The sequence below is a fragment of the Mixophyes fleayi genome, chromosome 3, assembly GCF_038048845.1.
Source record: "Mixophyes fleayi isolate aMixFle1 chromosome 3, aMixFle1.hap1, whole genome shotgun sequence".
NCBI lineage: Eukaryota > Metazoa > Chordata > Amphibia > Anura > Limnodynastidae > Mixophyes > Mixophyes fleayi.
This window is the reverse complement of record NC_134404.1, coordinates 284,627,121-284,649,459: the sequence shown is the minus strand read 5'-3', so window position 1 is coordinate 284,649,459 and position 22,339 is coordinate 284,627,121. Positions and strand designations below refer to the sequence as shown.

At 44.4% G+C, this 22,339-nt stretch overlaps 54 non-coding genes across 54 annotated transcripts; all 54 read left to right on the top strand.

Annotated features, from left to right (window-relative positions):
* The first annotated feature begins 373 nt into the window (after nucleotides 1-373).
* On the top strand, nucleotides 374-489 carry LOC142147301 (U5 spliceosomal RNA). Its single transcript, XR_012690454.1, has one exon. It is a non-coding gene; the product is annotated as a U5 spliceosomal RNA (small nuclear RNA).
* A 286-nt stretch (nucleotides 490-775) lies between these two features.
* Nucleotides 776-891, top strand: LOC142147479 (U5 spliceosomal RNA). The gene has a single exon (XR_012690625.1). It is a non-coding gene; the product is annotated as a U5 spliceosomal RNA (small nuclear RNA).
* A 291-nt stretch (nucleotides 892-1,182) lies between these two features.
* Nucleotides 1,183-1,298, top strand: LOC142147145 (U5 spliceosomal RNA). The gene has a single exon (XR_012690302.1). It is a non-coding gene; the product is annotated as a U5 spliceosomal RNA (small nuclear RNA).
* Nucleotides 1,299-1,589: 291 nt separating this feature from the next.
* Nucleotides 1,590-1,705, top strand: LOC142147144 (U5 spliceosomal RNA). Its single transcript, XR_012690301.1, has one exon. It is a non-coding gene; the product is annotated as a U5 spliceosomal RNA (small nuclear RNA).
* Nucleotides 1,706-1,999: 294 nt separating this feature from the next.
* LOC142147335 (U5 spliceosomal RNA) lies at nucleotides 2,000-2,115 on the top strand. Its single transcript, XR_012690486.1, has one exon. It is a non-coding gene; the product is annotated as a U5 spliceosomal RNA (small nuclear RNA).
* A 291-nt stretch (nucleotides 2,116-2,406) lies between these two features.
* On the top strand, nucleotides 2,407-2,522 carry LOC142147142 (U5 spliceosomal RNA). The gene has a single exon (XR_012690299.1). It is a non-coding gene; the product is annotated as a U5 spliceosomal RNA (small nuclear RNA).
* Nucleotides 2,523-2,816: 294 nt separating this feature from the next.
* On the top strand, nucleotides 2,817-2,932 carry LOC142147300 (U5 spliceosomal RNA). Its single transcript, XR_012690453.1, has one exon. It is a non-coding gene; the product is annotated as a U5 spliceosomal RNA (small nuclear RNA).
* Nucleotides 2,933-3,223: 291 nt separating this feature from the next.
* Nucleotides 3,224-3,339, top strand: LOC142147364 (U5 spliceosomal RNA). The gene has a single exon (XR_012690514.1). It is a non-coding gene; the product is annotated as a U5 spliceosomal RNA (small nuclear RNA).
* A 291-nt stretch (nucleotides 3,340-3,630) lies between these two features.
* On the top strand, nucleotides 3,631-3,746 carry LOC142147140 (U5 spliceosomal RNA). The gene has a single exon (XR_012690298.1). It is a non-coding gene; the product is annotated as a U5 spliceosomal RNA (small nuclear RNA).
* A 291-nt stretch (nucleotides 3,747-4,037) lies between these two features.
* LOC142147427 (U5 spliceosomal RNA) lies at nucleotides 4,038-4,153 on the top strand. Its single transcript, XR_012690575.1, has one exon. It is a non-coding gene; the product is annotated as a U5 spliceosomal RNA (small nuclear RNA).
* Nucleotides 4,154-4,447: 294 nt separating this feature from the next.
* On the top strand, nucleotides 4,448-4,563 carry LOC142147455 (U5 spliceosomal RNA). The gene has a single exon (XR_012690602.1). It is a non-coding gene; the product is annotated as a U5 spliceosomal RNA (small nuclear RNA).
* A 291-nt stretch (nucleotides 4,564-4,854) lies between these two features.
* On the top strand, nucleotides 4,855-4,970 carry LOC142147139 (U5 spliceosomal RNA). The gene has a single exon (XR_012690297.1). It is a non-coding gene; the product is annotated as a U5 spliceosomal RNA (small nuclear RNA).
* A 291-nt stretch (nucleotides 4,971-5,261) lies between these two features.
* Nucleotides 5,262-5,377, top strand: LOC142147138 (U5 spliceosomal RNA). Its single transcript, XR_012690296.1, has one exon. It is a non-coding gene; the product is annotated as a U5 spliceosomal RNA (small nuclear RNA).
* A 291-nt stretch (nucleotides 5,378-5,668) lies between these two features.
* Nucleotides 5,669-5,784, top strand: LOC142147137 (U5 spliceosomal RNA). Its single transcript, XR_012690295.1, has one exon. It is a non-coding gene; the product is annotated as a U5 spliceosomal RNA (small nuclear RNA).
* Nucleotides 5,785-6,075: 291 nt separating this feature from the next.
* Nucleotides 6,076-6,191, top strand: LOC142147426 (U5 spliceosomal RNA). Its single transcript, XR_012690574.1, has one exon. It is a non-coding gene; the product is annotated as a U5 spliceosomal RNA (small nuclear RNA).
* Nucleotides 6,192-6,485: 294 nt separating this feature from the next.
* Nucleotides 6,486-6,601, top strand: LOC142147425 (U5 spliceosomal RNA). The gene has a single exon (XR_012690573.1). It is a non-coding gene; the product is annotated as a U5 spliceosomal RNA (small nuclear RNA).
* A 294-nt stretch (nucleotides 6,602-6,895) lies between these two features.
* LOC142147454 (U5 spliceosomal RNA) lies at nucleotides 6,896-7,011 on the top strand. The gene has a single exon (XR_012690601.1). It is a non-coding gene; the product is annotated as a U5 spliceosomal RNA (small nuclear RNA).
* Nucleotides 7,012-7,302: 291 nt separating this feature from the next.
* Nucleotides 7,303-7,418, top strand: LOC142147136 (U5 spliceosomal RNA). Its single transcript, XR_012690294.1, has one exon. It is a non-coding gene; the product is annotated as a U5 spliceosomal RNA (small nuclear RNA).
* Nucleotides 7,419-7,709: 291 nt separating this feature from the next.
* LOC142147135 (U5 spliceosomal RNA) lies at nucleotides 7,710-7,825 on the top strand. The gene has a single exon (XR_012690293.1). It is a non-coding gene; the product is annotated as a U5 spliceosomal RNA (small nuclear RNA).
* Nucleotides 7,826-8,116: 291 nt separating this feature from the next.
* Nucleotides 8,117-8,232, top strand: LOC142147134 (U5 spliceosomal RNA). Its single transcript, XR_012690292.1, has one exon. It is a non-coding gene; the product is annotated as a U5 spliceosomal RNA (small nuclear RNA).
* Nucleotides 8,233-8,523: 291 nt separating this feature from the next.
* LOC142147133 (U5 spliceosomal RNA) lies at nucleotides 8,524-8,639 on the top strand. Its single transcript, XR_012690291.1, has one exon. It is a non-coding gene; the product is annotated as a U5 spliceosomal RNA (small nuclear RNA).
* Nucleotides 8,640-8,930: 291 nt separating this feature from the next.
* On the top strand, nucleotides 8,931-9,046 carry LOC142147540 (U5 spliceosomal RNA). Its single transcript, XR_012690683.1, has one exon. It is a non-coding gene; the product is annotated as a U5 spliceosomal RNA (small nuclear RNA).
* A 286-nt stretch (nucleotides 9,047-9,332) lies between these two features.
* LOC142147478 (U5 spliceosomal RNA) lies at nucleotides 9,333-9,448 on the top strand. The gene has a single exon (XR_012690624.1). It is a non-coding gene; the product is annotated as a U5 spliceosomal RNA (small nuclear RNA).
* Nucleotides 9,449-9,739: 291 nt separating this feature from the next.
* Nucleotides 9,740-9,855, top strand: LOC142147132 (U5 spliceosomal RNA). Its single transcript, XR_012690290.1, has one exon. It is a non-coding gene; the product is annotated as a U5 spliceosomal RNA (small nuclear RNA).
* A 294-nt stretch (nucleotides 9,856-10,149) lies between these two features.
* Nucleotides 10,150-10,265, top strand: LOC142147288 (U5 spliceosomal RNA). Its single transcript, XR_012690441.1, has one exon. It is a non-coding gene; the product is annotated as a U5 spliceosomal RNA (small nuclear RNA).
* A 291-nt stretch (nucleotides 10,266-10,556) lies between these two features.
* Nucleotides 10,557-10,672, top strand: LOC142147424 (U5 spliceosomal RNA). Its single transcript, XR_012690572.1, has one exon. It is a non-coding gene; the product is annotated as a U5 spliceosomal RNA (small nuclear RNA).
* Nucleotides 10,673-10,963: 291 nt separating this feature from the next.
* Nucleotides 10,964-11,079, top strand: LOC142147363 (U5 spliceosomal RNA). Its single transcript, XR_012690513.1, has one exon. It is a non-coding gene; the product is annotated as a U5 spliceosomal RNA (small nuclear RNA).
* A 291-nt stretch (nucleotides 11,080-11,370) lies between these two features.
* Nucleotides 11,371-11,486, top strand: LOC142147130 (U5 spliceosomal RNA). The gene has a single exon (XR_012690288.1). It is a non-coding gene; the product is annotated as a U5 spliceosomal RNA (small nuclear RNA).
* Nucleotides 11,487-11,777: 291 nt separating this feature from the next.
* On the top strand, nucleotides 11,778-11,893 carry LOC142147129 (U5 spliceosomal RNA). The gene has a single exon (XR_012690287.1). It is a non-coding gene; the product is annotated as a U5 spliceosomal RNA (small nuclear RNA).
* Nucleotides 11,894-12,184: 291 nt separating this feature from the next.
* LOC142147128 (U5 spliceosomal RNA) lies at nucleotides 12,185-12,300 on the top strand. The gene has a single exon (XR_012690286.1). It is a non-coding gene; the product is annotated as a U5 spliceosomal RNA (small nuclear RNA).
* A 291-nt stretch (nucleotides 12,301-12,591) lies between these two features.
* LOC142147423 (U5 spliceosomal RNA) lies at nucleotides 12,592-12,707 on the top strand. Its single transcript, XR_012690571.1, has one exon. It is a non-coding gene; the product is annotated as a U5 spliceosomal RNA (small nuclear RNA).
* A 294-nt stretch (nucleotides 12,708-13,001) lies between these two features.
* On the top strand, nucleotides 13,002-13,117 carry LOC142147422 (U5 spliceosomal RNA). The gene has a single exon (XR_012690570.1). It is a non-coding gene; the product is annotated as a U5 spliceosomal RNA (small nuclear RNA).
* Nucleotides 13,118-13,411: 294 nt separating this feature from the next.
* Nucleotides 13,412-13,527, top strand: LOC142147127 (U5 spliceosomal RNA). Its single transcript, XR_012690285.1, has one exon. It is a non-coding gene; the product is annotated as a U5 spliceosomal RNA (small nuclear RNA).
* Nucleotides 13,528-13,818: 291 nt separating this feature from the next.
* Nucleotides 13,819-13,934, top strand: LOC142147126 (U5 spliceosomal RNA). The gene has a single exon (XR_012690284.1). It is a non-coding gene; the product is annotated as a U5 spliceosomal RNA (small nuclear RNA).
* Nucleotides 13,935-14,225: 291 nt separating this feature from the next.
* Nucleotides 14,226-14,341, top strand: LOC142147123 (U5 spliceosomal RNA). Its single transcript, XR_012690282.1, has one exon. It is a non-coding gene; the product is annotated as a U5 spliceosomal RNA (small nuclear RNA).
* A 291-nt stretch (nucleotides 14,342-14,632) lies between these two features.
* LOC142147122 (U5 spliceosomal RNA) lies at nucleotides 14,633-14,748 on the top strand. The gene has a single exon (XR_012690281.1). It is a non-coding gene; the product is annotated as a U5 spliceosomal RNA (small nuclear RNA).
* A 291-nt stretch (nucleotides 14,749-15,039) lies between these two features.
* LOC142147539 (U5 spliceosomal RNA) lies at nucleotides 15,040-15,155 on the top strand. Its single transcript, XR_012690682.1, has one exon. It is a non-coding gene; the product is annotated as a U5 spliceosomal RNA (small nuclear RNA).
* A 286-nt stretch (nucleotides 15,156-15,441) lies between these two features.
* Nucleotides 15,442-15,557, top strand: LOC142147477 (U5 spliceosomal RNA). Its single transcript, XR_012690623.1, has one exon. It is a non-coding gene; the product is annotated as a U5 spliceosomal RNA (small nuclear RNA).
* A 291-nt stretch (nucleotides 15,558-15,848) lies between these two features.
* On the top strand, nucleotides 15,849-15,964 carry LOC142147121 (U5 spliceosomal RNA). The gene has a single exon (XR_012690280.1). It is a non-coding gene; the product is annotated as a U5 spliceosomal RNA (small nuclear RNA).
* Nucleotides 15,965-16,258: 294 nt separating this feature from the next.
* LOC142147287 (U5 spliceosomal RNA) lies at nucleotides 16,259-16,374 on the top strand. Its single transcript, XR_012690440.1, has one exon. It is a non-coding gene; the product is annotated as a U5 spliceosomal RNA (small nuclear RNA).
* Nucleotides 16,375-16,665: 291 nt separating this feature from the next.
* LOC142147421 (U5 spliceosomal RNA) lies at nucleotides 16,666-16,781 on the top strand. Its single transcript, XR_012690569.1, has one exon. It is a non-coding gene; the product is annotated as a U5 spliceosomal RNA (small nuclear RNA).
* Nucleotides 16,782-17,072: 291 nt separating this feature from the next.
* Nucleotides 17,073-17,188, top strand: LOC142147362 (U5 spliceosomal RNA). Its single transcript, XR_012690512.1, has one exon. It is a non-coding gene; the product is annotated as a U5 spliceosomal RNA (small nuclear RNA).
* A 294-nt stretch (nucleotides 17,189-17,482) lies between these two features.
* On the top strand, nucleotides 17,483-17,598 carry LOC142147591 (U5 spliceosomal RNA). Its single transcript, XR_012690732.1, has one exon. It is a non-coding gene; the product is annotated as a U5 spliceosomal RNA (small nuclear RNA).
* A 291-nt stretch (nucleotides 17,599-17,889) lies between these two features.
* Nucleotides 17,890-18,005, top strand: LOC142147334 (U5 spliceosomal RNA). The gene has a single exon (XR_012690485.1). It is a non-coding gene; the product is annotated as a U5 spliceosomal RNA (small nuclear RNA).
* Nucleotides 18,006-18,296: 291 nt separating this feature from the next.
* On the top strand, nucleotides 18,297-18,412 carry LOC142147486 (U5 spliceosomal RNA). Its single transcript, XR_012690632.1, has one exon. It is a non-coding gene; the product is annotated as a U5 spliceosomal RNA (small nuclear RNA).
* Nucleotides 18,413-18,706: 294 nt separating this feature from the next.
* On the top strand, nucleotides 18,707-18,822 carry LOC142147120 (U5 spliceosomal RNA). Its single transcript, XR_012690279.1, has one exon. It is a non-coding gene; the product is annotated as a U5 spliceosomal RNA (small nuclear RNA).
* A 294-nt stretch (nucleotides 18,823-19,116) lies between these two features.
* Nucleotides 19,117-19,232, top strand: LOC142147119 (U5 spliceosomal RNA). The gene has a single exon (XR_012690278.1). It is a non-coding gene; the product is annotated as a U5 spliceosomal RNA (small nuclear RNA).
* A 291-nt stretch (nucleotides 19,233-19,523) lies between these two features.
* On the top strand, nucleotides 19,524-19,639 carry LOC142147117 (U5 spliceosomal RNA). Its single transcript, XR_012690276.1, has one exon. It is a non-coding gene; the product is annotated as a U5 spliceosomal RNA (small nuclear RNA).
* A 294-nt stretch (nucleotides 19,640-19,933) lies between these two features.
* Nucleotides 19,934-20,049, top strand: LOC142147116 (U5 spliceosomal RNA). Its single transcript, XR_012690275.1, has one exon. It is a non-coding gene; the product is annotated as a U5 spliceosomal RNA (small nuclear RNA).
* Nucleotides 20,050-20,340: 291 nt separating this feature from the next.
* LOC142147468 (U5 spliceosomal RNA) lies at nucleotides 20,341-20,456 on the top strand. The gene has a single exon (XR_012690615.1). It is a non-coding gene; the product is annotated as a U5 spliceosomal RNA (small nuclear RNA).
* A 291-nt stretch (nucleotides 20,457-20,747) lies between these two features.
* LOC142147541 (U5 spliceosomal RNA) lies at nucleotides 20,748-20,865 on the top strand. The gene has a single exon (XR_012690684.1). It is a non-coding gene; the product is annotated as a U5 spliceosomal RNA (small nuclear RNA).
* Nucleotides 20,866-21,159: 294 nt separating this feature from the next.
* LOC142147458 (U5 spliceosomal RNA) lies at nucleotides 21,160-21,275 on the top strand. Its single transcript, XR_012690605.1, has one exon. It is a non-coding gene; the product is annotated as a U5 spliceosomal RNA (small nuclear RNA).
* A 294-nt stretch (nucleotides 21,276-21,569) lies between these two features.
* LOC142147560 (U5 spliceosomal RNA) lies at nucleotides 21,570-21,685 on the top strand. The gene has a single exon (XR_012690702.1). It is a non-coding gene; the product is annotated as a U5 spliceosomal RNA (small nuclear RNA).
* A 295-nt stretch (nucleotides 21,686-21,980) lies between these two features.
* Nucleotides 21,981-22,096, top strand: LOC142147115 (U5 spliceosomal RNA). The gene has a single exon (XR_012690274.1). It is a non-coding gene; the product is annotated as a U5 spliceosomal RNA (small nuclear RNA).
* The last annotated feature ends 243 nt before the right edge of the window (nucleotides 22,097-22,339 follow it).

Genomic DNA, 22,339 nt, shown 5'->3' with positions numbered 1-22,339 from the left:
TCGCCTTTTACTAAAGATTTCCGTGGAGAGGAGCAAAACTGAGTTTTAACTCAATTTTTGCATGCCCCATCTGACTGGGGTTTCATTTTGATGTATAAAGATAAAGTAAACTTGCTCACCATTTCTAAGCCTGGATGAGGGCTCATTTGCATACTAAGTGACTGTCTCCTTTTGATCAGAAATGCTTTTTTTGACAGTGTTCATTCCTTGAAAGAGCCATAAGCACATGGAAAAGAGGGTGAAAGCTGCATATGGAGCAAGGCAAGGTGGAGCCTGAGATGCACCTGCAATTCCTTCTTCAGAGCTGGGTGCTCACTCTCAGGTGAACCAGGACTGCTGGCACTGCACCCAGACAAGAAGTGGACTCTTGGTCATGCTCTGGTTTCTCTTCAGAGCGCACAAATCTTTCGCCTTTTACTAAAGATTTCCGTGGAGAGGAGCAAAACTGAGTTTTAACTCAATTTTTGCATGCCCCATCTGACTGGGGTTTCATTTTCATGTATAAAGATAAAGTAAACTTGCTCCCGATTTCTAAGCCTGGATGAGGGCTCATTTGCATACTAAGTGACTGTCTCCTTTTGATGAGAAATGCTTTTTTTGACAGTGTTCATTCCTTGAAAGAGCCATAAGCACATGGAAAAGAGGGTGAAAGCTGCATATGGGGCAAGGTGGAGCCTGAGATGCACCTGCAATTGTTTCTTCAGAGCTGGGTGCTCACTCTCAGGTGAACCAGGACTGCTGGCACTGCACCCAGACAAGAAGTGGACTCTTGGTCATGCTCTGGTTTCTCTTCAGAACGCAGAAATCTTTCGCCTTTTACTAAAGATTTCCGTGGAGAGGAGCAAAACTGAGTTTTAACTCAGTTTTTGCATGCCCCATCTGACTGGGGTTTCATTTTCATGTATAAAGATAAAGTAAACTTGCTCACCATTTCTAAGCCTGGATGAGGGCTCATTTGCATACTAAGTGACTGCCTCCTTTTGATCAGAATTGCTTTTTTTGACAGTGTTCATTCCTTGAAAGAGCCATAAGCACATGGAAAAGAGGGTGAAAGCTGCATATGGAGCAAGGCAAGGTGGAGCCTGAGATGCACCTGCAATTCTTTCTTCAGAGCTGGGTGCTCACTCTCAGGTGAACCAGGACTGCTGGCACTGCACCCAGACAAGAAGTGGACTCTTGGTCATGCTCTGGTTTCTCTTCAGAACGCACAAATCTTTCGCCTTTTACTAAAGATTTCCGTGGAGAGGAGCAAAACTGAGTTTTAACTCAATTTTTGCATGCCCCATCTGACTGGGGTTTCATTTTCATGTATAAAGATAAAGTAAACTTGCTCACCATTTCTAAGCCTGGATGAGGGCTCATTTGCATACTAAGTGACTGCCTCCTTTTGATCAGAAATGCTTTTTTTGACAGTGTTCGTTCCTTGAAAGAGCCATAAGCACATGGAAAAGAGGGTGAAAGCTGCATATGGAGCAAGGCAAGGTGGAGCCTGAGATGCACCTGCAATTCTTTCTTCAGAGCTGGGTGCTCACTCTCAGGTGAACCAGGACTGCTGGCACTGCACCCAGACAAGAAGTGGACTCTTGGTCATGCTCTGGTTTCTCTTCAGAACGCACAAATCTTTCGCCTTTTACTAAAGATTTCCGTGGAGAGGAGCAAAACTGAGTTTTAACTCAATTTTTGCATGCCCCATCTGACTGGGGTTTCATTTTCATGTATAAAGATAAAGTAAACTTGCTCACCATTTCTAAGCCTGGATGAGGGCTCATTTGCATACTAAGTGACTGCCTCCTTTTGATCAGAAATGCTTTTTTTGACAGTGTTCATTCCTTGAAAGAGCCATAAGCACATGGAGAAAAAGAGGGTGAAAGCTGCATATGGAGCAAGGCAAGGTGGAGCCTGAGATGCACCTGCAATTCTTTCTTCAGAGCTGGGTGCTCTCTCTCAGGTGAACCAGGACTGCTGGCACTGCACCCAGACAAGAAGTGGACTCTTGGTCATGCTCTGGTTTCTCTTCAGAATGCACAAATCTTTCGCCTTTTACTAAAGATTTCCGTGGAGAGGAGCAAAACTGAGTTTTAACTCAATTTTTGCATGCCCCATCTGACTGGGGTTTCATTTTGATGCATAAAGATAAAGTAAACTTGCTCACCATTTCTAAGCCTGGATGAGGGCTCATTTGCATACTAAGTGACTGCCTCCTTTTGATCAGAAATGCTTTTTTTGACAGTGTTCGTTCCTTGAAAGAGCCATAAGCACATGGAAAAGAGGGTGAAAGCTGCATATGGAGCAAGGCAAGGTGGAGCCTGAGATGCACCTGCAATTCTTTCTTCAGAGCTGGGTGCTCACTCTCAAGTGAACCAGGACTGCTGGCACTGCACCCAGACAAGAAGTGGACTCTTGGTCATGCTCTGGTTTCTCTTCAGAACGCACAAATCTTTCGCCTTTTACTAAAGATTTCCGTGGAGAGGAGCAAAACTGAGTTTTAACTCAATTTTTGCATGCCCCATCTGACTGGGGTTTCATTTTGATGTATAAAGATAAAGTAAACTTGCTCACCATTTCTAAGCCTGGATGAGGGCTCATTTGCATACTAAGTGACTGCCTCCTTTTGATCAGAAATGCTTTTTTTGACAGTGTTTATTCCTTGAAAGAGCCATAAGCACATGGAGAAAAAGAGGGTGAAAGCTGCATATGGAGCAAGGCAAGGTGGAGCCTGAGATGCACCTGCAATTCTTTCTTCAGAGCTGGGTGCTCACTCTCAGGTGAACCAGGACTGCTGGCACTGCACCCAGACAAGAAGTGGACTCTTGGTCATGCTCTGGTTTCTCTTCAGAGCGCACAAATCTTTCGCCTTTTACTAAAGATTTCCGTGGAGAGGAGCAAAACTGAGTTTTAACTCAATTTTTGCATGCCCCATCTGACTGGGGTTTCATTTTCATGTATAAAGATAAAGTAAACTTGCTCCCCATTTCTAAGCCTGGATGAGGGCTCATTTGCATACTAAGTGACTGCCTCCTTTTGATCAGAATTGCTTTTTTTGACAGTGTTCATTCCTTGAAAGAGCCATAAGCACATGGAAAAGAGGGTGAAAGCTGCATATGGAGCAAGGCAAGGTGGAGCCTGAGATGCACCTGCAATTCTTTCTTCAGAGCTGGGTGCTCACTCTCAGGTGAACCAGGACTGCTGGCACTGCACCCAGACAAGAAGTGGACTCTTGGTCATGTTCTGGTTTCTCTTCAGAACGCACAAATCTTTCGCCTTTTACTAAAGATTTCCGTGGAGAGGAGCAAAACTGAGTTTTAACTCAATTTTTGCATGCCCCATCTGACTGGGGTTTCATTTTCATGTATAAAGATAAAGTAAACTTGCTCCCCATTTCTAAGCCTGGATGAGGGCTCATTTGCATACTAAGTGACTGCCTCCTTTTGATCAGAATTGCTTTTTTTGACAGTGTTCATTCCTTGAAAGAGCCATAAGCACATGGAAAAGAGGGTGAAAGCTGCATATGGAGCAAGGCAAGGTGGAGCCTGAGATGCACCTGCAATTCTTTCTTCAGAGCTGGGTGCTCACTCTCAGGTGAACCAGGACTGCTGGCACTGCACCCAGACAAGAAGTGGACTCTTGGTCATGCTCTGGTTTCTCTTCAGAACGCACAAATCTTTCGCCTTTTACTAAAGATTTCCGTGGAGAGGAGCAAAACTGAGTTTTAACTCAATTTTTGCATGCCCCATCTGACTGGGGTTTCATTTTGATGCATAAAGATAAAGTAAACTTGCTCACCATTTCTAAGCCTGGATGAGGGCTCATTTGCATACTAAGTGACTGCCTCCTTTTGATCAGAAATGCTTTTTTTGACAGTGTTCGTTCCTTGAAAGAGCCATAAGCACATGGAAAAGAGGGTGAAAGCTGCATATGGAGCAAGGCAAGGTGGAGCCTGAGATGCACCTGCAATTCTTTCTTCAGAGCTGGGTGCTCACTCTCAGGTGAACCAGGACTGCTGGCACTGCACCCAGACAAGAAGTGGACTCTTGGTCATGCTCTGGTTTCTCTTCAGAACGCACAAATCTTTCGCCTTTTACTAAAGATTTCTGTGGAGAGGAGCAAAACTGAGTTTTAACTCAATTTTTGCATGCCCCATCTGACTGGGGTTTCATTTTGATGTATAAAGATAAAGTAAACTTGCTCACCATTTCTAAGCCTGGATGAGGGCTCATTTGCATACTAAGTGACTGCCTCCTTTTGATCAGAAATGCTTTTTTTGACAGTGTTTATTCCTTGAAAGAGCCATAAGCACATGGAGAAAAAGAGGGTGAAAGCTGCATATGGAGCAAGGCAAGGTGGAGCCTGAGATGCACCTGCAATTCTTTCTTCAGAGCTGGGTGCTCACTCTCAGGTGAACCAGGACTGCTGGCACTGCACCCAGACAAGAAGTGGACTCTTGGTCATGCTCTGGTTTCTCTTCAGAACGCACAAATCTTTCGCCTTTTACTAAAGATTTCCGTGGAGAGGAGCAAAACTGAGTTTTAACTCAATTTTTGCATGCCGCATCTGACTGGGGTTTCATTTTCATGTATAAAGATAAAGTAAACTTGCTCACCATTTCTAAGCCTGGATGAGGGCTCATTTGCATACTAAGTGACTGCCTCCTTTTGATCAGAAATGCTTTTTTTGACAGTGTTCATTCCTTGAAAGAGCCATAAGCACATGGAAAAGAGGGTGAAAGCTGCATATGGAGCAAGGCAAGGTGGAGCCTGAGATGCACCTGCAATTCCTTCTTCAGAGCTGGGTGCTCACTCTCAGGTGAACCAGGACTGCTGGCACTGCACCCAGACAAGAAGTGGACTCTTGGTCATGCTCTGGTTTCTCTTCAGAACGCACAAATCTTTCGCCTTTTACTAAAGATTTCCGTGGAGAGGAGCAAAACTGAGTTTTAACTCAATTTTTGCATGCCCCATCTGACTGGGGTTTCATTTTGATGTATAAAGATAAAGTAAACTTGCTCACCATTTCTAAGCCTGGATGAGGGCTCATTTGCATACTAAGTGACTGTCTCCTTTTGATCAGAAATGCTTTTTTTGACAGTGTTCATTCCTTGAAAGAGCCATAAGCACATGGAAAAGAGGGTGAAAGCTGCATATGGAGCAAGGCAAGGTGGAGCCTGAGATGCACCTGCAATTCCTTCTTCAGAGCTGGGTGCTCACTCTCAGGTGAACCAGGACTGCTGGCACTGCACCCAGACAAGAAGTGGACTCTTGGTCATGCTCTGGTTTCTCTTCAGAACGCACAAATCTTTCGCCTTTTACTAAAGATTTCCGTGGAGAGGAGCAAAACTGAGTTTTAACTCAATTTTTGCATGCCCCATCTGACTGGGGTTTCATTTTGATGCATAAAGATAAAGTAAACTTGCTCACCATTTCTAAGCCTGGATGAGGGCTCATTTGCATACTAAGTGACTGCCTCCTTTTGATCAGAAATGCTTTTTTTGACAGTGTTCGTTCCTTGAAAGAGCCATAAGCACATGGAAAAGAGGGTGAAAGCTGCATATGGAGCAAGGCAAGGTGGAGCCTGAGATGCACCTGCAATTCTTTCTTCAGAGCTGGGTGCTCACTCTCAAGTGAACCAGGACTGCTGGCACTGCACCCAGACAAGAAGTGGACTCTTGGTCATGCTCTGGTTTCTCTTCAGAACGCACAAATCTTTCGCCTTTTACTAAAGATTTCCGTGGAGAGGAGCAAAACTGAGTTTTAACTCAATTTTTGCATGCCCCATCTGACTGGGGTTTCATTTTGATGCATAAAGATAAAGTAAACTTGCTCACCATTTCTAAGCCTGGATGAGGGCTCATTTGCATACTAAGTGACTGCCTCCTTTTGATCAGAAATGCTTTTTTTGACAGTGTTCGTTCCTTGAAAGAGCCATAAGCACATGGAAAAGAGGGTGAAAGCTGCATATGGAGCAAGGCAAGGTGGAGCCTGAGATGCACCTGCAATTCTTTCTTCAGAGCTGGGTGCTCACTCTCAGGTGAACCAGGACTGCTGGCACTGCACCCAGACAAGAAGTGGACTCTTGGTCATGCTCTGGTTTCTCTTCAGAACGCACAAATCTTTCGCCTTTTACTAAAGATTTCTGTGGAGAGGAGCAAAACTGAGTTTTAACTCAATTTTTGCATGCCCCATCTGACTGGGGTTTCATTTTGATGTATAAAGATAAAGTAAACTTGCTCACCATTTCTAAGCCTGGATGAGGGCTCATTTGCATACTAAGTGACTGCCTCCTTTTGATCAGAAATGCTTTTTTTGACAGTGTTTATTCCTTGAAAGAGCCATAAGCACATGGAGAAAAAGAGGGTGAAAGCTGCATATGGAGCAAGGCAAGGTGGAGCCTGAGATGCACCTGCAATTCTTTCTTCAGAGCTGGGTGCTCACTCTCAGGTGAACCAGGACTGCTGGCACTGCACCCAGACAAGAAGTGGACTCTTGGTCATGCTCTGGTTTCTCTTCAGAACGCACAAATCTTTCGCCTTTTACTAAAGATTTCTGTGGAGAGGAGCAAAACTGAGTTTTAACTCAATTTTTGCATGCCCCATCTGACTGGGGTTTCATTTTGATGTATAAAGATAAAGTAAACTTGCTCACCATTTCTAAGCCTGGATGAGGGCTCATTTGCATACTAAGTGACTGCCTCCTTTTGATCAGAAATGCTTTTTTTGACAGTGTTTATTCCTTGAAAGAGCCATAAGCACATGGAGAAAAAGAGGGTGAAAGCTGCATATGGAGCAAGGCAAGGTGGAGCCTGAGATGCACCTGCAATTCTTTCTTCAGAGCTGGGTGCTCACTCTCAGGTGAACCAGGACTGCTGGCACTGCACCCAGACAAGAAGTGGACTCTTGGTCATGCTCTGGTTTCTCTTCAGAACGCACAAATCTTTCGCCTTTTACTAAAGATTTCCGTGGAGAGGAGCAAAACTGAGTTTTAACTCAATTTTTGCATGCCGCATCTGACTGGGGTTTCATTTTCATGTATAAAGATAAAGTAAACTTGCTCACCATTTCTAAGCCTGGATGAGGGCTCATTTGCATACTAAGTGACTGCCTCCTTTTGATCAGAAATGCTTTTTTTGACAGTGTTCATTCCTTGAAAGAGCCATAAGCACATGGAAAAGAGGGTGAAAGCTGCATATGGAGCAAGGCAAGGTGGAGCCTGAGATGCACCTGCAATTCCTTCTTCAGAGCTGGGTGCTCACTCTCAGGTGAACCAGGACTGCTGGCACTGCACCCAGACAAGAAGTGGACTCTTGGTCATGCTCTGGTTTCTCTTCAGAACGCACAAATCTTTCGCCTTTTACTAAAGATTTCCGTGGAGAGGAGCAAAACTGAGTTTTAACTCAATTTTTGCATGCCCCATCTGACTGGGGTTTCATTTTGATGTATAAAGATAAAGTAAACTTGCTCACCATTTCTAAGCCTGGATGAGGGCTCATTTGCATACTAAGTGACTGTCTCCTTTTGATCAGAAATGCTTTTTTTGACAGTGTTCATTCCTTGAAAGAGCCATAAGCACATGGAAAAGAGGGTGAAAGCTGCATATGGAGCAAGGCAAGGTGGAGCCTGAGATGCACCTGCAATTCCTTCTTCAGAGCTGGGTGCTCACTCTCAGGTGAACCAGGACTGCTGGCACTGCACCCAGACAAGAAGTGGACTCTTGGTCATGCTCTGGTTTCTCTTCAGAACGCACAAATCTTTCGCCTTTTACTAAAGATTTCCGTGGAGAGGAGCAAAACTGAGTTTTAACTCAATTTTTGCATGCCCCATCTGACTGGGGTTTCATTTTCATGTATAAAGATAAAGTAAACTTGCTCCCCATTTCTAAGCCTGGATGAGGGCTCATTTGCATACTAAGTGACTGCCTCCTTTTGATCAGAAATGCTTTTTTTGACAGTGTTCATTCCTTGAAAGAGCCATAAGCACATGGAAAAGAGGGTGAAAGCTGCATATGGAGCAAGGCAAGGTGGAGCCTGAGATGCACCTGCAATTCCTTCTTCAGAGCTGGGTGCTCACTCTCAGGTGAACCAGGACTGCTGGCACTGCACCCAGACAAGAAGTGGACTCTTGGTCATGCTCTGGTTTCTCTTCAGAACGCACAAATCTTTCGCCTTTTACTAAAGATTTCCGTGGAGAGGAGCAAAACTGAGTTTTAACTCAATTTTTGCATGCCCCATCTGACTGGGGTTTCATTTTGATGTATAAAGATAAAGTAAACTTGCTCACCATTTCTAAGCCTGGATGAGGGCTCATTTGCATACTAAGTGACTGTCTCCTTTTGATCAGAAATGCTTTTTTTGACAGTGTTCATTCCTTGAAAGAGCCATAAGCACATGGAAAAGAGGGTGAAAGCTGCATATGGAGCAAGGCAAGGTGGAGCCTGAGATGCACCTGCAATTCCTTCTTCAGAGCTGGGTGCTCACTCTCAGGTGAACCAGGACTGCTGGCACTGCACCCAGACAAGAAGTGGACTCTTGGTCATGCTCTGGTTTCTCTTCAGAACGCACAAATCTTTCGCCTTTTACTAAAGATTTCCGTGGAGAGGAGCAAAACTGAGTTTTAACTCAATTTTTGCATGCCCCATCTGACTGGGGTTTCATTTTCATGTATAAAGATAAAGTAAACTTGCTCCCCATTTCTAAGCCTGGATGAGGGCTCATTTGCATACTAAGTGACTGCCTCCTTTTGATCAGAATTGCTTTTTTTGACAGTGTTCATTCCTTGAAAGAGCCATAAGCACATGGAAAAGAGGGTGAAAGCTGCATATGGAGCAAGGCAAGGTGGAGCCTGAGATGCACCTGCAATTCTTTCTTCAGAGCTGGGTGCTCACACTCAGGTGAACCAGGACTGCTGGTACTGCACCCAGACAAGAAGTGGACTCTTGGTCATGCTCTGGTTTCTCTTCAGAACGCACAAATCTTTCGCCTTTTACTAAAGATTTCTGTGGAGAGCAGCAAAACTGAGTTTTAACTCAATTTTTGCATGCCCCATCTGACTGGGGTTTCATTTTGATGTATAAAGTTAAAGTAAACTTGCTCACCATTTCTAAGCCTGCATGAGGGTTCATTTGCATACTAAGTGACTGCCTCCTTTTGATCAGAAATGCTTTTTTTGACAGTGTTCATTCCTTGAAAGAGCCATAAGCACATGGAAAAGAGGGTGAAAGCTGCATATGGGGCAAGGTGGAGCCTGAGATGCACCTGCAATTGTTTCTTCAGAGCTGGGTGCTCACTCTCAGGTGAACCAGGACTGCTGGCACTGCACCCAGACAAGAAGTGGACTCTTGGTCATGCTCTGGTTTCTCTTCAGAACGCAGAAATCTTTCGCCTTTTACTAAAGATTTCCGTGGAGAGGAGCAAAACTGAGTTTTAACTCAGTTTTTGCATGCCCCATCTGACTGGGGTTTCATTTTCATGTATAAAGATAAAGTAAACTTGCTCACCATTTCTAAGCCTGGATGAGGGCTCATTTGCATACTAAGTGACTGCCTCCTTTTGATCAGAATTGCTTTTTTTGACAGTGTTCATTCCTTGAAAGAGCCATAAGCACATGGAAAAGAGGGTGAAAGCTGCATATGGAGCAAGGCAAGGTGGAGCCTGAGATGCACCTGCAATTCTTTCTTCAGAGCTGGGTGCTCACTCTCAGGTGAACCAGGACTGCTGGCACTGCACCCAGACAAGAAGTGGACTCTTGGTCATGCTCTGGTTTCTCTTCAGAACGCACAAATCTTTCGCCTTTTACTAAAGATTTCCGTGGAGAGGAGCAAAACTGAGTTTTAACTCAATTTTTGCATGCCCCATCTGACTGGGGTTTCATTTTCATGTATAAAGATAAAGTAAACTTGCTCACCATTTCTAAGCCTGGATGAGGGCTCATTTGCATACTAAGTGACTGCCTCCTTTTGATCAGAAATGCTTTTTTTGACAGTGTTCATTCCTTGAAAGAGCCATAAGCACATGGAGAAAAAGAGGGTGAAAGCTGCATATGGAGCAAGGCAAGGTGGAGCCTGAGATGCACCTGCAATTCTTTCTTCAGAGCTGGGTGCTCCCTCTCAGGTGAACTAGGACTGCTGGCACTGCACCCAGACAAGAAGTGGACTCTTGGTCATGCTCTGGTTTCTCTTCAGAACGCATAAATCTTTCGCCTTTTACTAAAGATTTCCGTGGAGAGGAGCAAAACTGAGTTTTAACTCAATTTTTGCATGCCCCATCTGACTGGGGTTTTATTTTCATGTATAAAGATAAAGTAAACTTGCTCCCCATTTCTAAGCCTGGATGAGGGCTCATTTGCATACTAAGTGACTGCCTCCTTTTGATCAGAATTGCTTTTTTTGACAGTGTTGATTCCTTGAAAGAGCCATAAGCACATGGAAAAGAGGGTGAAAGCTGCATATGGAGCAAGGCAAGGTGGAGCCTGAGATGCACCTGCAATTCTTTCTTCAGAGCTGGGTGCTCACTCTCAGGTGAACCAGGACTGCTGGCACTGCACCCAGACAAGAAGTGGACTCTTGGTCATGCTCTGGTTTCTCTTCAGAACGCACAAATCTTTCGCCTTTTACTAAAGATTTCTGTGGAGAGGAGCAAAACTGAGTTTTAACTCAATTTTTGCATGCCCCATCTGACTGGGGTTTCATTTTGATGTATAAAGATAAAGTAAACTTGCTCCCCATTTCTAAGCCTGGATGAGGGCTCATTTGCATACTAAGTGACTGCCTCCTTTTGATCAGAATTGCTTTTTTTGACAGTGTTCATTCCTTGAAAGAGCCATAAGCACATGGAAAAGAGGGTGAAAGCTGCATATGGAGCAAGGCAAGGTGGAGCCTGAGATGCACCTGCAATTCTTTCTTCAGAGCTGGGTGCTCACTCTCAGGTGAACCAGGACTGCTGGCACTGCACCCAGACAAGAAGTGGACTCTTGGTCATGTTCTGGTTTCTCTTCAGAACGCACAAATCTTTCGCCTTTTACTAAAGATTTCCGTGGAGAGGAGCAAAACTGAGTTTTAACTCAATTTTTGCATGCCCCATCTGACTGGGGTTTCATTTTGATGTATAAAGATAAAGTAAACTTGCTCACCATTTCTAAGCCTGGATGAGGGCTCATTTGCATACTAAGTGACTGCCTCCTTTTGATCAGAAATGCTTTTTTTGACAGTGTTCATTCCTTGAAAGAGCCATAAGCACATGGAAAAGAGGGTGAAAGCTGCATATGGAGCAAGGCAAGGTGGAGCCTGAGATGCACCTGCAATTCCTTCTTCAGAGCTGGGTGCTCACTCTCAGGTGAACCAGGACTGCTGGCACTGCACCCAGACAAGAAGTGGACTCTTGGTCATGCTCTGGTTTCTCTTCAGAACGCACAAATCTTTCGCCTTTTACTAAAGATTTCCGTGGAGAGGAGCAAAACTGAGTTTTAACTCAATTTTTGCATGCCCCATCTGACTGGGGTTTCATTTTGATGTATAAAGATAAAGTAAACTTGCTCACCATTTCTAAGCCTGGATGAGGGCTCATTTGCATACTAAGTGACTGTCTCCTTTTGATCAGAAATGCTTTTTTTGACAGTGTTCATTCCTTGAAAGAGCCATAAGCACATGGAAAAGAGGGTGAAAGCTGCATATGGAGCAAGGCAAGGTGGAGCCTGAGATGCACCTGCAATTCCTTCTTCAGAGCTGGGTGCTCACTCTCAGGTGAACCAGGACTGCTGGCACTGCACCCAGACAAGAAGTGGACTCTTGGTCATGCTCTGGTTTCTCTTCAGAACGCACAAATCTTTCGCCTTTTACTAAAGATTTCCGTGGAGAGGAGCAAAACTGAGTTTTAACTCAATTTTTGCATGCCCCATCTGACTGGGGTTTCATTTTGATGCATAAAGATAAAGTAAACTTGCTCACCATTTCTAAGCCTGGATGAGGGCTCATTTGCATACTAAGTGACTGCCTCCTTTTGATCAGAAATGCTTTTTTTGACAGTGTTCGTTCCTTGAAAGAGCCATAAGCACATGGAAAAGAGGGTGAAAGCTGCATATGGAGCAAGGCAAGGTGGAGCCTGAGATGCACCTGCAATTCTTTCTTCAGAGCTGGGTGCTCACTCTCAAGTGAACCAGGACTGCTGGCACTGCACCCAGACAAGAAGTGGACTCTTGGTCATGCTCTGGTTTCTCTTCAGAACGCACAAATCTTTCGCCTTTTACTAAAGATTTCCGTGGAGAGGAGCAAAACTGAGTTTTAACTCAATTTTTGCATGCCCCATCTGACTGGGGTTTCATTTTGATGCATAAAGATAAAGTAAACTTGCTCACCATTTCTAAGCCTGGATGAGGGCTCATTTGCATACTAAGTGACTGCCTCCTTTTGATCAGAAATGCTTTTTTTGACAGTGTTCGTTCCTTGAAAGAGCCATAAGCACATGGAAAAGAGGGTGAAAGCTGCATATGGAGCAAGGCAAGGTGGAGCCTGAGATGCACCTGCAATTCTTTCTTCAGAGCTGGGTGCTCACTCTCAGGTGAACCAGGACTGCTGGCACTGCACCCAGACAAGAAGTGGACTCTTGGTCATGCTCTGGTTTCTCTTCAGAACGCACAAATCTTTCGCCTTTTACTAAAGATTTCTGTGGAGAGGAGCAAAACTGAGTTTTAACTCAATTTTTGCATGCCCCATCTGACTGGGGTTTCATTTTGATGTATAAAGATAAAGTAAACTTGCTCACCATTTCTAAGCCTGGATGAGGGCTCATTTGCATACTAAGTGACTGCCTCCTTTTGATCAGAAATGCTTTTTTTGACAGTGTTTATTCCTTGAAAGAGCCATAAGCACATGGAGAAAAAGAGGGTGAAAGCTGCATATGGAGCAAGGCAAGGTGGAGCCTGAGATGCACCTGCAATTCTTTCTTCAGAGCTGGGTGCTCACTCTCAGGTGAACCAGGACTGCTGGCACTGCACCCAGACAAGAAGTGGACTCTTGGTCATGCTCTGGTTTCTCTTCAGAACGCACAAATCTTTCGCCTTTTACTAAAGATTTCTGTGGAGAGGAGCAAAACTGAGTTTTAACTCAATTTTTGCATGCCCCATCTGACTGGGGTTTCATTTTGATGTATAAAGATAAAGTAAACTTGCTCACCATTTCTAAGCCTGGATGAGGGCTCATTTGCATACTAAGTGACTGCCTCCTTTTGATCAGAAATGCTTTTTTTGACAGTGTTTATTCCTTGAAAGAGCCATAAGCACATGGAGAAAAAGAGGGTGAAAGCTGCATATGGAGCAAGGCAAGGTGGAGCCTGAGATGCACCTGCAATTCTTTCTTCAGAGCTGGGTGCTCACTCTCAGGTGAACCAGGACTGCTGGCACTGCACCCAGACAAGAAGTGGACTCTTGGTCATGCTCTGGTTTCTCTTCAGAACGCACAAATCTTTCGCCTTTTACTAAAGATTTCCGTGGAGAGGAGCAAAACTGAGTTTTAACTCAATTTTTGCATGCCCCATCTGACTGGGGTTTCATTTTGATGTATAAAGATAAAGTAAACTTGCTCACCATTTCTAAGCCTGGATGAGGGCTCATTTGCATACTAAGTGACTGTCTCCTTTTGATCAGAAATGCTTTTTTTGACAGTGTTCATTCCTTGAAAGAGCCATAAGCACATGGAAAAGAGGGTGAAAGCTGCATATGGAGCAAGGCAAGGTGGAGCCTGAGATGCACCTGCAATTCCTTCTTCAGAGCTGGGTGCTCACTCTCAGGTGAACCAGGACTGCTGGCACTGCACCCAGACAAGAAGTGGACTCTTGGTCATGCTCTGGTTTCTCTTCAGAACGCACAAATCTTTCGCCTTTTACTAAAGATTTCCGTGGAGAGGAGCAAAACTGAGTTTTAACTCAATTTTTGCATGCCCCATCTGACTGGGGTTTCATTTTCATGTATAAAGATAAAGTAAACTTGCTCCCCATTTCTAAGCCTGGATGAGGGCTCATTTGCATACTAAGTGACTGCCTCCTTTTGATCAGAAATGCTTTTTTTGACAGTGTTCATTCCTTGAAAGAGCCATAAGCACATGGAAAAGAGGGTGAAAGCTGCATATGGAGCAAGGCAAGGTGGAGCCTGAGATGCACCTGCAATTCCTTCTTCAGAGCTGGGTGCTCACTCTCAGGTGAACCAGGACTGCTGGCACTGCACCCAGACAAGAAGTGGACTCTTGGTCATGCTCTGGTTTCTCTTCAGAACGCACAAATCTTTCGCCTTTTACTAAAGATTTCCGTGGAGAGGAGCAAAACTGAGTTTTAACTCAATTTTTGCATGCCCCATCTGACTGGGGTTTCATTTTGATGTATAAAGATAAAGTAAACTTGCTCACCATTTCTAAGCCTGGATGAGGGCTCATTTGCATACTAAGTGACTGTCTCCTTTTGATCAGAAATGCTTTTTTTGACAGTGTTCATTCCTTGAAAGAGCCATAAGCACATGGAAAAGAGGGTGAAAGCTGCATATGGAGCAAGGCAAGGTGGAGCCTGAGATGCACCTGCAATTCCTTCTTCAGAGCTGGGTGCTCACTCTCAGGTGAACCAGGACTGCTGGCACTGCACCCAGACAAGAAGTGGACTCTTGGTCATGCTCTGGTTTCTCTTCAGAACGCACAAATCTTTCGCCTTTTACTAAAGATTTCCGTGGAGAGGAGCAAAACTGAGTTTTAACTCAATTTTTGCATGCCCCATCTGACTGGGGTTTCATTTTCATGTATAAAGATAAAGTAAACTTGCTCCCCATTTCTAAGCCTGGATGAGGGCTCATTTGCATACTAAGTGACTGCCTCCTTTTGATCAGAATTGCTTTTTTTGACAGTGTTCATTCCTTGAAAGAGCCATAAGCACATGGAAAAGAGGGTGAAAGCTGCATATGGAGCAAGGCAAGGTGGAGCCTGAGATGCACCTGCAATTCTTTCTTCAGAGCTGGGTGCTCACACTCAGGTGAACCAGGACTGCTGGTACTGCACCCAGACAAGAAGTGGACTCTTGGTCATGCTCTGGTTTCTCTTCAGAACGCACAAATCTTTCGCCTTTTACTAAAGATTTCTGTGGAGAGCAGCAAAACTGAGTTTTAACTCAATTTTTGCATGCCCCATCTGACTGGGGTTTCATTTTGATGTATAAAGTTAAAGTAAACTTGCTCACCATTTCTAAGCCTGCATGAGGGTTCATTTGCATACTAAGTGACTGCCTCCTTTTGATCAGAAATGCTTTTTTTGACAGTGTTCATTCCTTGAAAGAGCCATAAGCACATGGAAAAGAGGGTGAAAGCTGCATATGGGGCAAGGTGGAGCCTGAGATGCACCTGCAATTGTTTCTTCAGAGCTGGGTGCTCACTCTCAGGTGAACCAGGACTGCTGGCACTGCACCCAGACAAGAAGTGGACTCTTGGTCATGCTCTGGTTTCTCTTCAGAACGCAGAAATCTTTCGCCTTTTACTAAAGATTTCCGTGGAGAGGAGCAAAACTGAGTTTTAACTCAGTTTTTGCATGCCCCATCTGACTGGGGTTTCATTTTCATGTATAAAGATAAAGTAAACTTGCTCACCATTTCTAAGCCTGGATGAGGGCTCATTTGCATACTAAGTGACTGCCTCCTTTTGATCAGAATTGCTTTTTTTGACAGTGTTCATTCCTTGAAAGAGCCATAAGCACATGGAAAAGAGGGTGAAAGCTGCATATGGAGCAAGGCAAGGTGGAGCCTGAGATGCACCTGCAATTCTTTCTTCAGAGCTGGGTGCTCACTCTCAGGTGAACCAGGACTGCTGGCACTGCACCCAGACAAGAAGTGGACTCTTGGTCATGCTCTGGTTTCTCTTCAGAACGCACAAATCTTTCGCCTTTTACTAAAGATTTCCGTGGAGAGGAGCAAAACTGAGTTTTAACTCAATTTTTGCATGCCCCATCTGACTGGGGTTTCATTTTCATGTATAAAGATAAAGTAAACTTGCTCACCATTTCTAAGCCTGGATGAGGGCTCATTTGCATACTAAGTGACTGCCTCCTTTTGATCAGAAATGCTTTTTTTGACAGTGTTCATTCCTTGAAAGAGCCATAAGCACATGGAGAAAAAGAGGGTGAAAGCTGCATATGGAGCAAGGCAAGGTGGAGCCTGAGATGCACCTGCAATTCTTTCTTCAGAGCTGGGTGCTCACTCTCAGGTGAACTAGGACTGCTGGCACTGCACCCAGACAAGAAGTGGACTCTTGGTCATGCTCTGGTTTCTCTTCAGAACGCATAAATCTTTCGCCTTTTACTAAAGATTTCCGTGGAGAGGAGCAAAACTGAGTTTTAACTCAATTTTTGCATGCCCCATCTGACTGGGGTTTTATTTTCATGTATAAAGATAAAGTAAACTTGCTCCCCATTTCTAAGCCTGGATGAGGGCTCATTTGCATACTAAGTGACTGCCTCCTTTTGATCAGAATTGCTTTTTTTGACAGTGTTGATTCCTTGAAAGAGCCATAAGCACATGGAAAAGAGGGTGAAAGCTGCATATGGAGCAAGGCAAGGTGGAGCCTGAGATGCACCTGCAATTCTTTCTTCAGAGCTGGGTGCTCACTCTCAGGTGAACCAGGACTGCTGGCACTGCACCCAGACAAGAAGTGGACTCTTGGTCATGCTCTGGTTTCTCTTCAGAACGCACAAATCTTTCGCCTTTTACTAAAGATTTCTGTGGAGAGGAGCAAAACTGAGTTTTAACTCAATTTTTGCATGCCCCATCTGACTGGGGTTTCATTTTGATGTATAAAGATAAAGTAAACTTGCTCCCCATTTCTAAGCCTGGATGAGGGCTCATTTGCATACTAAGTGACTGCCTCCTTTTGATCAGAATTGCTTTTTTTGACAGTGTTCATTCCTTGAAAGAGCCATAAGCACATGGAAAAGAGGGTGAAAGCTGCATATGGAGCAAGGCAAGGTGGAGCCTGAGATGCACCTGCAATTCTTTCTTCAGAGCTGGGTGCTCACTCTCAGGTGAACCAGGACTGCTGGCACTGCACCCAGACAAGAAGTGGACTCTTGGTCATGTTCTGGTTTCTCTTCAGAACGCACAAATCTTTCGCCTTTTACTAAAGATTTCCGTGGAGAGGAGCAAAACTGAGTTTTAACTCAATTTTTGCATGCCCCATCTGACTGGGGTTTCATTTTGATGTATAAAGATAAAGTAAACTTGCTCACCATTTCTAAGCCTGGATGAGGGCTCATTTGCATACTAAGTGACTGCCTCCTTTTGATCAGAAATGCTTTTTTTGACAGTGTTCATTCCTTGAAAGAGCCATAAGCACATGGAGAAAAAGAGGGTGAAAGCTGCATATGGAGCAAGGCAAGGTGGAGCCTGAGATGCACCTGCAATTCTTTCTTCAGAGCTGTGTGCTCACTCTCAGGTGAACCAGGACTGCTGGCACTGCACCCAGACAAGAAGTGGACTCTTGGTCATGCTCTGGTTTCTCTTCAGAACGCACAAATCGTTCGCCTTTTACTAAAGATTTCCTTGGAGAGGAGCAAAACTGAGTTTTAACTCAATTTTTGCATGCCCCATCTGACTGGGGTTTCATTTTGATGTATAAAGATAAAGTAAACTTGCTCACCATTTCTAAGCCTGGATGAGGGCTCATTTGCATACTAAGTGACTGCCTCCTTTTGATCAGAAATGCTTTTTTTGACAGTGTTCATTCCTTGAAAGAGCCATAAGCACATGGAAAAGAGGGTGAAAGCTGCATATGGAGCAAGGCAAGGTGGAGCCTGAGATGCACCTGCAATTCCTTCTTCAGAGCTGGGTGCTCACTCTCAGGTGAACCAGGACTGCTGGCACTGCACCCAGACAAGAAGTGGACTCTTGGTCATGCTCTGGTTTCTCTTCAGAATGCACAAATCTTTCGCCTTTTACTAAAGATTTCCGTGGAGAGGAGCAAAACTGAGTTTTAACTCAATTTTTGCATGCCCCATCTGACTGGGGTTTTATTTTCATGTGTAAAGATAAAGTAAACTTGCTCCCCATTTCTAAGCCTGGATGAGGGCTCATTTGCATACTAAGTGACTGCCTCCTTTTGATCAGAATTGCTTTTTTTGACAGTGTTCATTCCTTGAAAGAGCCATAAGCACATGGAAAAGAGGGTGAAAGCTGCATATGGAGCAAGGCAAGGTGGAGCCTGAGATGCACCTGCAATTCTTTCTTCAGAGCTGGGTGCTCACTCTCAGGTGAACCAGGACTGCTGGCACTGCACCCAGACAAGAAGTGGACTCTTGGTCATGCTCTGGTTTTTCTTCAGAACGCAGAAATCTTTCGCCTTTTACTAAAGATTTCCGTGGAGAGGAGCAAAACTGAGTTTTAACTCAATTTTTGCATGCCCCATCTGACTGGGGTTTCATTTTGATGTATAAAGATAAAGTAAACTTGCTCACCATTTCTAATCCTGGATGAGGGCTCATTTGCATACTAAGTGACTGCCTCCTTTTGATCAGAAATGCTTTTTTTGACAGTGTTTATTCCTTGAAAGAGCCATAAGCACATGGAGAAAAAGAGGGTGAAAGCTGCATATGGAGCAAGGCAAGGTGGAGCCTGAGATGCACCTGCAATTCTTTCTTCAGAGCTGGGTGCTCACTCTCAGGTGAACCAGGACTGCTGGCACTGCACCCAGACAAGAAGTGGACTCTTGGTCATGCTCTGGTTTCTCTTCAGAACGCACAAATCTTTCGCCTTTTACTAAAGATTTCCGTGGAGAGGAGCAAAACTGAGTTTTAACTCAATTTTTGCATGCCCCATCTGACTGGGGTTTCATTTTCATGTATAAAGATAAAGTAAACTTGCTCACCATTTCTAAGCCTGGATGAGGGCTCATTTGCATACTAAGTGACTGCCTCCTTTTGATCAGAAATGCTTTTTTTGACAGTGTTCATTCCTTGAAAGAGCCATAAGCACATGGAGAAAAAGAGGGTGAAAGCTGCATATGGAGCAAGGCAAGGTGGAGCCTGAGATGCACCTGCAATTCTTTCTTCAGAGCTGGGTGCTCACTCTCAGGTGAACCAGGACTGCTGGCACTGCACCCAGACAAGAAGTGGACTCTTGGTCATGCTCTGGTTTCTCTTCAGAACGCACAAATCTTTCGCCTTTTACTAAAGATTTCCGTGGAGAGGAGCAAAACTGAGTTTTAACTCAATTTTTGCATGCCCCATCTGACTGGGGTTTCATTTTGATGTATAAAGATAAAGTAAACTTGCTCACCATTTCTAAGCCTGGATGAGGGCTCATTTGCATACTAAGTGACTGCCTCCTTTTGATCAGAAATGCTTTTTTTGACAGTGTTCGTTCCTTGAAAGAGCCATAAGCACATGGAAAAGAGGGTGAAAGCTGCATATGGAGCAAGGCAAAGTGGAGCCTGAGATGCACCTGCAATTCTTTCTTCAGAGCTGGGTGCTCACTCTCAGGTGAACCAGGACTGCTGGCACTGCACCCAGACAAGAAGTGGACTCTTGGTCATGCTCTGGTTTCTCTTCAGAACGCACAAATCTTTCGCCTTTTACTAAAGATTTCCGTGGAGAGGAGCAAAACTGAGTTTTAACTCAATTTTTGCATGCCCCATCTGACTGGGGTTTCATTTTCATGTATAAAGATAAAGTAAACTTGCTCACCATTTCTAAGCCTGGATGAGGGCTCATTTGCATACTAAGTGACTGCCTCCTTTTGATCAGAAATGCTTTTTTTGACAGTGTTTATTCCTTGAAAGAGCCATAAGCACATGGAGAAAAAGAGGGTGAAAGCTGCATATGGAGCAAGGCAAGGTGGAGCCTGAGATGCACCTGCAATTCTTTCTTCAGAGCTGGGTGCTCACTCTCAGGTGAACCAGGACTGCTGGCACTGCACCCAGACAAGAAGTGGACTCTTGGTCATGCTCTGGTTTCTCTTCAGAACGCACAAATCTTTCGCCTTTTACTAAAGATTTCCGTGGAGAGGAGCAAAACTGAGTTTTAACTCAATTTTTGCATGCCCCATCTGACTGGGGTTTCATTTTCATGTATAAAGATAAAGTAAACTTGCTCCCCATTTCTAAGCCTGGATGAGGGCTCATTTGCATACTAAGTGACTGCCTCCTTTTGATCAGAATTGCTTTTTTTGACAGTGTTCATTCCTTGAAAGAGCCATAAGCACATGGAAAAGAGGGTGAAAGCTGCATATGGAGCAAGGCAAGGTGGAGCCTGAGATGCACCTGCAATTCTTTCTTCAGAGCTGGGTGCTCACTCTCAGGTGAACCAGGACTGCTGGCACTGCACCCAGACAAGAAGTGGACTCTTGGTCATGCTCTGGTTTCTCTTCAGAACGCACAAATCTTTCGCATTTTACTAAAGATTTCCGTGGAGAGGAGCAAAACTGAGTTTTAACTCAATTTTTGCATGCCCCATCTGACTGGGGTTTCATTTTGATGTATAAAGATAAAGTAAACTTGCTCACCATTTCTAAGCCTGGATGAGGGCTCATTTGCATACTAAGTGACTGCCTCCTTTTGATCAGAATTGCTTTTTTTGACAGTGTTCATTCCTTGAAAGAGCCATAAGCACATGGAAAAGAGGGTGAAAGCTGCATATGGAGCAAGGCAAGGTGGAGCCTGAGATGCACCTGCAATTCTTTCTTCAGAGCTGGGTGCTCACTCTCAGGTGAACCAGGACTGCTGGCACTGCACCCAGACAAGAAGTGGACTCTTGGTCATGTTCTGGTTTCTCTTCAGAACGCACAAATCTTTCGCCTTTTACTAAAGATTTCCGTGGAGAGGAGCAAAACTGAGTTTTAACTCAATTTTTGCATTTGCCCCATCTGACTGGGGTTTCATTTTGATGTATAAAGATAAAGTAAACTTGCTCACCATTTCTAAGCCTGGATGAGGGCTCATTTGCATACTAAGTGACTGCCTCCTTTTGATCAGAAATGCTTTTTTTGACAGTGTTCATTCCTTGAAAGAGCCATAAGCACATGGAGAAAAAGAGGGTGAAAGCTGCATATGGAGCAAGGCAAGGTGGAGCCTGAGATGCACCTGCAATTCTTTCTTCAGAGCTGGGTGCTCACTCTCAGGTGAACCAGGACTGCTGGCACTGCACCCAGACAAGAAGTGGACTCTTGGTCATGCTCTGGTTTCTCTTTAGAACACACAAATCTTTCGCCTTTTACTAAAGATTTCCGTGGAGAGGAGCAAAACTGAGTTTTAACTCAATTTTTGCATGCCCCATCTGACTGGGGTTTCATTTTCATGTATAAAGATAAAGTAAACTTGCTCACCATTTCTAAGCCTGGATGAGGGCTCATTTGCATACTAAGTGACTGCCTCCTTTTGATCAGAAATGCTTTTTTTGACAGTGTTCATTCCTTGAAAGAGCCATAAGCACATGGAGAAAAAGAGGGTGAAAGCTGCATATGGAGCAAGGCAAGGTGGAGCCTGAGATGCACCTGCAATTCTTTCTTCAGAGCTGGGTACTCACTCTCAGATGAACTAGGACTGCTGGCACTGCACCCAGACAAGAAGTGGACTCTTGGTCATGCTCTGGTTTCTCTTCAGAACGCACAAATCTTTCGCCTTTTACTAAAGATTATCGTGGAGAGGAGCAAAACTGAGTTTTAACTCAATTTTTGCATGCCCCATCTGACTGGGGTTTCATTTTGATGTATAAAGATAAAGTAAACTTGCTCACCATTTCTAAGCCTGGATGAGGGCTCATTTGCATACTAAGTGACTGCCTCCTTTTGATCAGAAATGCTTTTTTTTGACAGTGTTTATTCCTTGAAAGAGCCATAAGCACATGGAGAAAAAGAGGGTGAAAGCTGCATATGGAGCAAGGCAAGGTGGAGCCTGATATGCACCTGCAATTCTTTCTTCAGAGCTGGGTGCTCACTCTCAGGTGAACCAGGACTGCTGGCACTGCACCCAGACAAGAAGTGGACTCTTGGTCATGCTCTGGTTTCTCTTCAGAACGCACAAATCTTTCGCCTTTTACTAAAGATTTCCGTGGAGAGGAGCAAAACTGAGTTTTAACTCAATTTTTGCATGCCCCATCTGACTGGGGTTTCATTTTCATGTATAAAGATAAAGTAAACTTGCTCCCCATTTCTAAGCCTGGATGAGGGCTCATTTGCATACTAAGTGACTGCCTCCTTTTGATCAGAATTGCTTTTTTTGACAGTGTTCATTCCTTGAAAGAGCCATAAGCACATGGAAAAGAGGGTGAAAGCTGCATATGGAGCAAGGCAAGGTGGAGCCTGAGATGCACCTGCAATTCTTTCTTCAGAGCTGGGTGCTCACTCTCAGGTG